The sequence below is a fragment of the Sander vitreus genome, chromosome 10 (assembly GCF_031162955.1).
Source record: "Sander vitreus isolate 19-12246 chromosome 10, sanVit1, whole genome shotgun sequence".
NCBI classification, from domain to species: domain Eukaryota; kingdom Metazoa; phylum Chordata; class Actinopteri; order Perciformes; family Percidae; genus Sander; species Sander vitreus.
This window is the reverse complement of record NC_135864.1, coordinates 2,853,233-2,866,686: the sequence shown is the minus strand read 5'-3', so window position 1 is coordinate 2,866,686 and position 13,454 is coordinate 2,853,233.

Genomic DNA, 13,454 nt, shown 5'->3' with positions numbered 1-13,454 from the left:
CCGTGTCCAACTGGAGGATTCAGAGTCTCTTCCATGCAGGGGTTAAGGGTCGCCTCATTTAAATAACGCTCTGCATATTTCTTTGTGTAGTATTTACTAATTAGCATTACATTCTTCTTTTTCTTGTCTGCTGCCTGAGATACTTTTGAGTTTTATCACACCAAGACATCCACTCCCAATGTCGTCGCTTCAGAACTGAAATTGGACTATTTATTGGACTCAGCTACGGTATTAATTAGAACTCCTTTCTTCTTCAATTTCTATCATTATTTCCCACCTGCGGCTCTTGTGTGAGAGCCCCAGCTGCCTGCGGAGGAGAGCGTCTCCGTGAATAGACTTTTTCCTGCTTTTGACGAGTCAAAGTAATCCGACGTGAGAAAAGAGCAGGTGTCACTAATAACGCCGATGATCGCTACGTTCCATTCAGACAACAAAACACATCAGATCCAAGATGAAAGGAACAAAAAGATAAAAAGATATTAATTTCCTCTCATATCTTCTTTAGTCACCATTACCTGCTCCAACGGTGCCAGATCATTGGCTCCCTGCGCCGCCCTGTTTATCCACAGGCCGACTGAATCAATGTTAATGTGTTTTATGAAATGTTAACTCGCTGCCGGCGCTGCTCCTCCTGATTAAATATTGACAGAGAAGCATGGTGCGTCTGGTGGGTTTCTGAATATATTGACCTCCCTGGAACCACGTACCTGGTGAACAGTTTATAAAGTCAGTGTTATACAACAAGTAGATCCGACAAGGCAATCTGATTGGTCAACTAGACATTTAGAATGTGCTCAAATCAGCATGACAGCACACCCAGAGCCATTTGAGCGCACCTGGCACATCACTTAAAAAACAGTCCGAGTCTAAAATAAGGCCCTAAGGCCTCAAATCTGACTCCAATTTATTAATTCCCGCGCCTTCTTTCATCGGACTCGGAAGTTCACCAGAACACAAGGATCAATCGGAGACGAAGAGTTCAGTTAAGCAAGTTTACTGAAGTCCAGCATTTATGTTATACACACGTGTGGGTTCACAAAAAAGATCCTAAGTTTCCCTGAACGCTGATAAAAAGTATACGGGGGTTCAGGTCCACTCAGTCTCTGTCCAGTTGTGAACCCCGCCTCACCATATCCCTAATCTTTTTATCTTCGTCTCCGGGCAGATTTTTTCAGTTCACACTAGAGGGGGACACGGGAATCGATTGTCGCTCCCATCCCATCCCGAACCCACGAAAATACTCCCGTCAGATCCCGAGCACGTGACTGCCCCCCCCAAAAAAATCCTGTCCTGCAAAATCCCGAGAGAAATCCCGTCCCGCCTCCCGTTTCGTTCCCTATGTTGTCTAAAGTTATCAGACTCTGTTGCGGACTCTGTCGAGGACATGCGCTTCACACTGCGAGCAGCCTCGTGCGCCACCCGACGGAAAAGAGAGACAGAAAAAGGAGACGTTGTCCATCGCTGTCTGGAGGATAACTAGCTAGTTGATATCGCGTGTGTGCGTTTGGTTAATCACGGTCAAATCACTGAGGTTGCCTCGGAAATTTAGGCTACACTATACATGCATTATCTGCAGGCCTAGACGTTTCCATTACGTAATTCCTAACGGAGATCTTCTCACACTCAAAACACACATTTCTCCGTCCTGCTCCTCAATAGTAATCCTAGTACCAAGTATACCACTTAATGAATAATCAACAATCATATGGTATAGGCAGTTTTTCCTTCAGATTTTCCTTGAAGATGGAGACAGAATGCAACAATTTCAAGCTTTCATCAAGCTCGTTCCAGATCTGCGGTCCCCTGCACACACTCCGGCTCGAGCACTGCCAGCGATGATTAGATGTTTTTCCCCTTGTGTCATTGAGACGAGCCCACACAATCTGTAGTTTAACCCATGAATGATCTGAAGTATCATGCAGGCATTATGAAAGACTTTATATAAGGCAGTCCAGTGACAGCGGGAGAGCCGGGCGGCCAATCAGATCTCTGAAGAACAAGCGTTCTGGTGTTTTGGCGAAGCGGTGCTTTTCCACCCACGTTCGTCTGAAACGCTCCAAATTCTTCCTCTGCTCGAGTCCTGTGTGCCCTCTCGCCTGTGTTTTCTGTGAATCGCAGCATGTCCGTTTCCACCAGGGTCAGCTGTGAGGGAGGAGGGCTGATATTTCACAGTCTTCCTTGAATGCATCCCTGGCTGCAGTCCTGTTTTTCTTTTTCTCCTGCTGAGTGAGGTTTGAAGCGGCAGCTTTAACCCCGTGTGGGAGTAAACGGCGAGGAGGAAGCAGAGCTAATTATTTATCCATTCAGAGGCGAGATGGAGGAACATGCAGCGGCCGAGCTGAGCCGTGCGTTCCCTTAGGCCCCGCCTCCTCAGTCGCGGCCTCGGGGTCGCCATAGTAATGAGACTCAGATCTTCATCTGATGAGCAACACACACTGTCAATGTGAGGAGGTTTTCTGCCGACCCGCAGAAACGGAGTCGCTCACCTCGGCGCTGCAGCTGTCATTACAGACAACAGACAACAAGCTCAGCGCGCCCCGAGGCTAAAAGTTCACAACGCTAACCTGAAAGGTCCCGCCCCCTCACCCTCAGTCTTCGTCATGTTTGATTTCCACCATTTCCTTAACATTATGTTCTACTGGAACTCGCTCTCTTTCTAAAAGGTTGGAGAGAATTGGGGGGGGGGGAAAGAACCTATAAAACCAGAACTACGAGCAGCAGAGAAAATACCACCATTGACACCTTTTAACACTTCCACCTTAAGGTGCCTAGCGATGCGCAGGTTACTCTGGCGAGATGGGTCGCGCAAAGTCTTGTGGAACTTTTTCAAGAAAGTTTCGGAAACTAAAGAGAAACTTGAACACAACTAGGAAATAATATCCCTTTTGTTTTGCTGTCTGCGTTCCACTGCATCTGAGGAACCGGGAAGATTATGCAAATCATGTTCTCGTGTTTTTTTTTTTTTTTATGAAAAGGTAACACATTCCTGCCAATGATTTCACATCTTTTGCACCGACCAGCAAGCAGTGGCTACACACCATGATGTACAGCAACGCTTCAGCAAAGTCAGAAAAGAACTGCAAACTAAACATGGACATAAACAATCCATTTATCATTCATCAAAAATAAATAATAACCCAAAACATTTTGTTTTCCCTTTTCTCAATACTCGTTTCCACCACACTACACCTAGTGAAAATCTAACAAAACTAAAACAATTCTGGATACTTAAAAACAAGGAAAGCTGCTTCCTGAGTAGCTCACCTGGTAGAGTGCTGGCCCATATATAGAGGTTCACCCCTAGACGCAGCGGCCGTGGGTTCAACTCCGACCTGCAGCCCTTTGCTGCATGTCATTCCCTCTCTCTCCCCTTTCATGACTTCAGCTGTCCTATAAAAATAAAAGCCCAAGTGCCCAAAAATTTATCTTAAAAAAATGAATAAATAAAAAACGAGGAAGGAAATGCACAATCTGTTAGAGCTCAAGTACACAGGGCCCCTTTAAATAATTCAATAATGGAGCTATACATCGGACTAAAATGGAGTCAGTTTGAAAGCGCTGAGAGCACTACCCTTTTTTTCTGTTTTCTGTTGAGGTATTAAAGTGTATTCAAAGTATTCCACTATGAGTATTAAAGAGTACCCAGTAAATATGCTTTTTCTGACACACAGTAAGACAGAAACAACACTTCGTAATTATGCAACAGCCGTGCACAAATGTGCTGATGGAAATATTTGAGTAGGAGTATGAACGCTCAACCAAACCAGAGAGGGCAGCTGCTGAGCCAAAAGTGAGCACATCCTGAAATAAACAAATAAAACGCTTGCACACTAAGTGGATATTGGAGGCCGGCAGTGTGCGAGCTTTTTGTTTATTCCATGATGGAAACATTCGCCTCAAAAGTGTCGCTCAGACAAAACCAGTTGCACTATAGGAAGATCATTCTTTGCTGTGCTCCTTACGTTTGAAGTCTCTTGCGCCCTGCTTTGCATTGAGGGCCGCCATCAATGCCGGAAACACACCGCAGGCGAAGCTAGGGTTGGGTATCGTTTGGATTTTCACGATTCCGATGCCGAACCGGTACTTTTAAAACGATTTCGATTCCTAAACCTATTCTTGAAAACCTGAAAAATGACATCAAGGAAAGGCTCTTTTATAGATGTGGTAGCCGTGATATGCTTTTACGTCCGTTTTGGTGAGCCCAGAGGGAAAATATGGCATTTTAAAAGTAGCCTACATTTACGGTAGCTAGTTAACGGTAGACTACGGAGAGAGGGGGATATTTTTACGTCCGTTTTGGAGCGACAGAGGGAAAATATTTCAGTCGACACATTAAGTGGAACCGAAATGAGGAACTGAAATTTGCGTTCTAATCCGGTATGATTCCTACCGGTTGCGTAGGAACCGGAACCAGGTTTCGGTACCCAACCCTAGGCGAAGCGCCAGGAAGCGCCACTAAGCACAGATTCGTGCCTGATCGTGTGCCTGGCTGTTCATACCAGCCGTGCATTTCTTCACGCCGGTCACAAAGCGATCCTTCTTTCTACTCTACTCTCTCTCTCTCTCTCTCTCTCTCTCTCGCTCTCCCCCTGTGTGCGTGTGTGTCTCTCTGTCCGTCCCTCAGTCTCTCTCTCCGTGTGCCTTATCGCCTGTCTCGCTGAGAAGTCAAGACAGCCAAAATCCCCATAAACCTGCATAAAGCATTTTCTTTTGAAATTTGTTTTATTTTGTAAAGTATCCGGCTGCACTGTGGCCTTCCTGTATGTGATTACCTGTCTGGCTTGACACATTCGGTTGCGGAAGAAATAGAGGAGACGCTGAAACGATTGCTGCAGCCTGATTAGAGCTGGTATGTAACGGACAGATTGGAAGACATGGGCGCCGAACTACATAAAAAAAGCTCTGCTTCACTGCGCTTCACGGCACTTCCGCGTCCGGTGTGTTTTCGCTGTAACCTGAGGCGCCAAGAATCAACGGAGAAACCGTCATTGGAAACTTTAAAAGAGGGCAGGCAATTTCAAAAAATACCTGGCAGGTGATTGGATGAACCATGTCTATCACGTCCGCCATTGTTGTTTTAAAACGAACAGTCACACACATCTAAACCACGCCCGTAGCTGCCGGTAGCTCCTCACCGGACGCCGATTGGTTCGGCCCGCTGCTGTTCGGACACAAACGCAATTACTTGAAGCCTGACAAGATGGATTTATTGTGTGATGTGCGATATCGCGAGAATCCAGCTGCCGTTCAAGGTAAAATAAATGAAAGGTTACGATAGATTTATGACTTTTAATTGCTGATATTGACTCACAACTTAAAGAAGGCTGTGTGAATGCAAAGTTGGTAGTGCGACGGTTAATACTTTGGTTCGATCCGCCGATAGTAAGGACACAAACGCATTTACTTACTCGTGTAAAATGTGATCCTGCAGTTCTTGCGTGATCAGGGCATGGAATTAACACCCGACCACCCAGCAAAAGCGGGTGAATTGGCGGGTAACACTGTCAATCTATCTGCCACATTGGCAGGTAGCCAATGAGAAATGAGTGATTCAGACGCGTAACTATCGGTAAGCAGGGTACGCGGTTGCTTACGGGCCTGGTCCAATCAGGGGCCCCCATCACTGGAAGACATTGATTGACAGCCGGGGCCCCCTATCGCATTTTCATTACTCACACAGTCCCAGCAGTCCCACGTGCAGCCACTGACCAAGCGGGAGTGAGAACGGGTAAAATTAATTTCCTTGTTTCTGTTATGAAGACGAGACGTGCGTGACTCGAAAATCTCACATTTACCAACAAAACGTACATCGAAAGACCGTGCAGAACATTTCAGACCGTCCTGCCAACATGTATACATTTTAACATCAATGTACACTGTAACGATTTTTCACTCTAAACTCTAAATGCTCGGGCGTCGGCTCTCTGCAGCGGGCGGGGCTGTTGCTCCGTTCCCTCCGCGACTGACGCGCACACACACACACACACACAATCACACACGGTGGATGCAGGAAAAAACACAGATGAGACGACACGGTGACCTAAATTGAGGACAGCTACGCTCATTATTGTAAGTGCAATGATAAGTTAAAGTCCAATAAGTACTTTATTAAACCGTATGAATGTGTGTCCCAGGGCAGGTTAGGAAATGAACTAACAATGAAAAGATCAACAAGCCACTGACAGTGACAGATGTTTATATTTGATTAATTCAATAAATTATTATTTTTTGTCTTAAATCCACCAGCCATTTTCATAATAAACCAACATTTGCAGCATCCTGAGCCTTTTTGGTTACTAGGAAATCTCAGCCCAGAGTAATTAATTAATAGTAATAGTTATTATTCTCCCCAAAACAAGTTAACAACTCATGTGTTATGGTGCATTCACCAGTGTTTTTTTGTTGTTGTGGTGCACGTACGCTATCCTGATGTCATCTCATCTCTTATATGCAGTGGCATAATGAGCCAACACCAGGCCCCTATGCAGGATTATCAAGGCGGGCCCCCCTACTACGGCACGTGATGATGGCGTAATGTCCACGAGTAGGCTACCATGAATAGGACAGGATAGGATCATAGAGACACAGCAATTCCTGTTTTTCACCTTTATGAGGCAAAAAAAAAACAAACTGGCAGGTAAAAAGTCACTGTGGTGGTGGTCAAAAAAGTTAACCTTATTCCCTGTGCGTGATCCTCTGATAAACGCTATAATGTCATCATTAGGTCATTCGTAGACAGTTTTAATACATAATGAGTAACATTCATTTTTTTTTTTTTTTACTACGACTTGTACTTGTCTTGATATTATGTCTTATTTGTATATTTGTAGTTTTGTATATTATGTTGATATGTGCCTATATGTATATTGTTGTCTCTATTGTACAGTATGTGTCTATATTACTATTTGTCTATGTTTACTACTACGTGTCTATTTTCTGAATGTACCGAAGTCAAATTCCTTGTGTATGTAAGTATACTTGGCCAATAAATCTGATTCTGATTCTGATACTTGGGAGGTCAGTCGGTACGTTTCCACACATTTTCAACAACTTTTCCAAAGTGTGTCGAGTGTGTGTTTCAGCAGGTATGGTCCCAATGTCCACCTTCACACACTGTGAGATCAGTGTGAGACAGTTCAGGACTGCTGCAGGGCTCGCTCAAACTTTTATAAGCCCTTCATGCCTTCACTTTTCCAAACTCCTGCAGCACTGCACACTGTTCCCCGCGGGACGTACCCACAACTCACAGATTTCTTATGTTGAACATCACACAGGGGAAGCCAAAAATACACTATATATATATATATATATATATATATATATATATATATAGTGTGTTATAGTGTGTGTGTATAAGTAAGAAATTTGCAGGTAGGTCGCAGTAATGTTTAGTTCAGTTTAGTTTATAATGTCGTGGGTAGGGCTGGGTTTCAGTACTTCAATACTTTTTCTAAAGGACAACTTCTTGTTTTACAGGTCGCACAGTTACATTTGAATAAAGAAGTTCTGAGCGTCAGCCGAGTTCTCCGATAGATCCGAAAGGAAATAAAGTGTCGGAGAGTTCAGCCAGGACCCTAAAACACGGATTAAATACATGAACGTGTGGGGGTGGGGGTCGGGTTCAACATCTGTCTGTAACGGAGGATTACTCCGACACCAAATCCATAAATACTTGTGTTTGGATTACTCGTCATATTACCATACTTACATTAATGCGGTTGTTAACCTACATATTTTACATTAACGCATTAGCTTCCGTTAGCGTCTGGTATTGGTGGGTTTTTGGTTGTTTTTGGTTGTTTTTGTCTCGACTTATGATTTCTGTTTCGGGCAATTCTGTCATATAGTTTAGTTTTGTGATTATAAAAGTATTAGACGTCACTGGATTGTGTGGGGTTGTAACTGCAGTAAACACTTTTTACAGTAAGTCCTGTTCATAAACACGTATCTGTCCATTCATCCATTCATCCAGCCAGCTGGGTGTGTGCAGACATCTGTTTTGAATAACTTCACTAGAGGAACATATTTAATATAAACAGCAGTGGAAAAAGTACTCAGATCAGTTACTTAAGTAAAAGTAGCAATACTAATAATAACTAAGTAACTACCGTATTTTCCAGACTATAAGTCACACTTTTTTTCATACTTTGGCTGGTCCTGCGACTTATAGTCAGGTGCGACTTATATATCAAAACATATATAATGTAACATGTTTTAAATGTTATTTCATGCTGAAAACATTACCGTCTACAGCCGCGAGAGGCGCTCTAGGCTTGTGACGACTATACGCTGCTCCTAAAGACAACTGAGAAAGAAAAGGGTAGTTTAATAACTGTTAATGTGTTACGTTAACATAGCGACACCTACCGTATTCAGCCCCTTGTTCTGGGGGCTGTTGTGTAGTTTAATAACTTGCCTTTCCAGATTAAATGTCTGTTCTTGGTCTTGGATTTTGTGAAATAAATTTCTAAATAAATGTGACTTATAGTCCAGTGCGACTTATATATGTTTTTTTCCTCTTCATGACGCATTTTTTGACTGATGCGACTTATACTCCGGAGCGACTTATAGTCCGAAAAATACGGTATATGTTTGTATGATCTACCTGCTGTATGACAGATGAACTTTAAAGTTACATATGTCATAAAGTTACTCTTGTTTCCATCTAATTGTCAAACGAATTATAAGCGAACTTTTAAACTGTCGCAAAACATAAAAAAACGAAAATGTGAATTAGAAGCGTTTCCATCAACTGGTTTAGAGCGAATAAACTAGACTACGCAAACCGTAGTTTCGTCACAAGTTGACGTTACGCATGGTTGAAGATTACAAACCAGCTTTGTAAATCAAAGAGTTTAGAAGCTAAGTTCTTCGGCTAAATGGAGAGAGGTAGCATTGGACAAGTTGGTCACCTGTGCAGGATACAGGGTTGTGGCAGAGACATTTGGTGTCAGCGAGACAACAGTTCACCGCTGTGTATACGCGGTGTGCAGGGCCGTACGATTCAAGCTGTTGAACCAATTCATCAATTTACCCGACGTGGCTGAGGCCCAGGCTACAGCGCACCGTAACTCCACTACGAAGCTTGTGCCACAAGTGTACGACGCTGATGGGATCCGTATCCCGATCCGCCCCCCATCCGATGGATACCGGGACTATAGTCATGTGAGTTAGATGTTCGCTACGTCACAACTTATTCGGCAAAGCTGTTTCCATCTCCCATTTTGCGCATGAACTCTTTTTCGAAAAAGGGAAAAAGTACGTTTTTTTCAACATTTTCTAATGCGATACTTCAACTTGATGGAAACGTGACTAGTTCTACTTAATATATACATAAAGTTTGAGTCTTCAGAAATGAAGTCTGTCTCTGAATTATCTACTTCAAAAGAAAATATTACATTTTTCACTCTTCCAAGGACTCAGTCTTTGTTTTACATTTCAGACTGCGGGATGTTTCTTGCTAATTATCTTTATGAAATGAAGTGAAAGGCGAGAGCAGCTTTCTGACAATGCAAAACCTTCCTTTACCACATCAGTCTGAAGATGATAAGAGCTTATTTTTCATTAGCACAACCAGCAAGATGTTTGAAAGAAACGGTGTGTAGATTATATAGGAATGATTAATTATATAGGAAGAATTATAACAACTCTTAAAAAAACTGTTTCTTTTGCAATACAAGCAATTTGTGAACAAGGCTGGATAAATGAGACTGTCCTCCCCCAAAAAACACTGATTGTTCAAACAGCAATTACTACTCATATTGACGTTTATAGTGGCGGCGCCCTCAAGTGGCCGTTGTAGTTATGACGGGAGCAAAGCAGGATGTAAGGGGACGAAGTATAACAGCTGGAACACACTGCACGTGTAAGTGTCGCGTAGCGTGAATACCTGCCTGATTATGCGCCTGGCCATTCATACCGGACGCGTATTTCTACACAGAAAGAGACAGGATGAGTGGGGAAAACTGTGGTAGGCCTAATTGTAGCCTATATATGTGTGTGTGTGTGTGTGTGTGTGTGTGTGTTTGTCACTCTCTCTGTCCGTCAGTCGGTCTCTCTCTCCGTGTGCCTGATCGCGTGTCTCGCTGTGAGAAGTCAAGACAGCCAAAATCACCATAAACCATTATTTTGAAATGTGTTTATTTTTGTATTTTTGTAAAGTATCCGGCTGCACTGTGGTCTTCTTGTATGTGATGACCTGCCTGGCTTGACACATACGCTTGCGTATCGCGCAAGATAGATGTAATAGAGGAGACGCTGAAACTATTGCTGCAGCGAGTTGGCCTGCAAGCGCGTGATACGCAAGCGTATATGTGAAGCCAGTTAGTGGCCATATACGGTCTGATGCTGTTTTCTTTTCTTTGGATTTATTCACGCACTTTAAAAAGATTTATTTAAAGCTTCTTTCTTCACATTTTTATTTACAGCACATAATAGGCTGTAAACAGACTCCCAGAGTGACTGCAAGTCTCTCTTGTAAACTTACTGGGTTAAGATGGGTTCTTTTATGGTGAATGAAAGGCTTGATCCGACGAAGTAGGTCATCCAATCAAATTGAAGCATTGATGGCAATGCTGCTGCCAGTTCTGCAGTTGTTTACCTTTTTCTTCTTCTTCTGATCCGTAGAAATAGCAAAGTCGGTAGCCTTTCCTCAATAGCGCCACCTCTGTTCAGGAGAAGACTGCAACTAGTGTGGCGACCACCAGCGCGAGTATAAATACTTATGGCGCTCCGATGACGTCACATTTGCGCGCGCCAGTTTGGGAACGACTAGTGTACTGAACGTTTTAGCTTCCCGTTACCAACGTTTGTTAAAATACAGCTAAAATAAATACTTAAAACGGTATAGCCTACCGTTAGAAAGGTAAGAAGTTACACTTTAGTTTGACAGCCTTAAATGAACTGACATTTCAAGATGATTTATATTTGTATTTAAACAGATATTTTTAGGAGTGTGGACACCATTCCGTTACGTAAACTGGGTTTTGTGTTCTTGTTTCTTGGATTAGCACCTTCTGTTATCATCATACCCACTGCTGCCTCCTCATCGCCTTTTCAGCAATTTGGGTCCAAATCTGCACCATCCTGACAATTACTGTAGTTGATAAAAGGGAAATTACGCTATAATCCATCCATCCATCCATCCATCCATCTATCTTCGTCCGCTTATCCGGTATCGGGTAGCGGGGGTAGCAGCTCCAGCAGGGGACCCCAAACTTCCCTTTCCCAAGCCACATTAACCAGCTCCGACTGGGGGATCCCGAGGCGTTCCCAGGCCAGGTTGGAGATATAATCCCTCCACCTAGTCCTGGGTCTTCCCCGAGACCTCCTCCCAGCTGGACGTCCCTCCACCTAGTCCTGGGTCTTCCCCGAGACCTCCTCCCAGCTGGACGTGCCTGGAACACCTCCCTAGGGAGGCGCCCAGGGGGCATCCTTACCAGATGCCCAAACCACCTCAACTGGCTCCTTTCGACGCGAAGGAGCAGCGGCTCTACTCCGAGCTCCTCACGGATAACTGAGCTTCTCACCCTATCTCTAAGGGAGACGCCAGCCCCCCTCCTGAGGAAACCCATTTCGGCCGCTTGTACCCTGGATCTTGTTCTTTCGGCTATAATAAACTGTTAAATAAGGATGTATAAAAAATAAACCTTTCTTAATATACCTAGCATCTTTATACACCTCTTATGTACATGTTCAATGTGTTTTTATTCAATTTAACCTTTCATTCATCTATAATAATTCTTGAGAATTTAGTATTCTGTTCCATTCCTGAATATTTTAGCTTCATCCTTGAAATAGGATTTGTTTTTGTGGCAAAAGATCATGAACTTACATTTTCTTTTACATTGAGAGCTGACATTTCCTTATTTACACACTCTTAGAGATACAAAGTCGATGTTTGACGACGTAAGATTAGCATCATCTGCAAATGATATAAGGAAGCAATTCTCTACATGTCATCGCTAAGTCATTTATGTATAAAATTGACAATATAGAAAGGCATTAGGAGTCAATATGCGGTGGAGACGACCCCCTCCTTCTCCACCTGTTTCTTCTCCCTCAGACAGGAGTTGCTGATGGAATCAAAGCCGCATCGATGTCGCCTTTGAAGTCAGGATGAAGAGATGAAAGGAGTTCTGACCTCTCCTCCCTCCTCCCGCTCTCTATTTCCCTCAAATTCGCTTTCCTCTCCCCTCACCATCAATTTCACCCCTCAGGCAGGATATCAGCATCATTTCTCATCCCAAAATAAGAGTCTGCAGCCCCGCCCCTCATCAGACAGAGCTGGAAAATGCTTTTATAGGGAGAGTTCATCATCATTTTGGAGACAGTGATTCAGGAAAGCTAGCATAAAGACTGAAAACAGGCAGCCTGGTTCTGTAGCAGAAAACAGAGTAAAGGCTAAATTTAGAGGTAATATGATTGCACATAAAGTCACTGCAATGGTGCAAACAGACACAAACAGTCACAACGTTGCTCCATGCAACAAAAACGGAGGCAAACATGAATCAATTTCAGAAAAAATAATGACCAACCTAGTCTGGACCACTGCCCGACCGGAGACCTCCGTCCCCGAGTCGGCGCGCTGCCTGCGGCTTCGCAGGCTATTTTAAATGTCACAGAAATCAAGATGTCCCCTGCAGGCGCCTCACGAACCCGAGTTGTGTTTTAATATTTAATGAAACGCCAGCGGGGGACTGTCGTCTAAGCATTGCCTATACTGTTAGTATCTTATCTTATCGTGCAAGTTTGATTCATCAGGCTAGCTGGTGTTAGCCCGCTTCCTTGATTCATAGCACGCTAGGTTTCTAGCTTTAGTCTGTAGCATACGGCCTAGCCGGGTAGCTAGCTAGTGAGAATACATTTTTTATTAATACATTTTATTTATATATAGCGCTTTACATGGTACTCAAAGACACTTTACAGTAAAACCAGCACATATAGCACATTAAAAACAGATACGCAATAAAACCAACACATAAAACAAGCATATTAAAAGCAATTAAAAACAATAAAATCAGTAACTATCAGGTGAGAAATGTAAGACTATTGTATGTGGAAAGCTAATCTGAAGAGGTGTGTTTTGATTGTGTCCAGGTCAGTAAGCTAGTTTCCGTGTGCTGCTGGCCAATCCAGTGAAAGAACACCAGAATGCTGAACCCAGCCACTATTTCGGAAAGAGGAAGTTGTGGCAGAACGCGACGGGTTAAAAGTGAGTCAGGAGAGTCGCTGCTGCTGCAGCAGGAGGCTGATCCCGAGCCGAAGACCAGAGGGAAGGACGAGGCTCCGCTGGAGCGAGGGAGGGTAGGGCGGCGTGGTCACCAATATAATAATAATAATAATAAAAAAATAGGTTTAAACAACTAGAATTCCCGACTAGCAAAGGTAGAGACGTTTAACCCACTAGTTCTCTAATTACGCACATCCCTAATAGGAACAGCAATTTAAAAAGG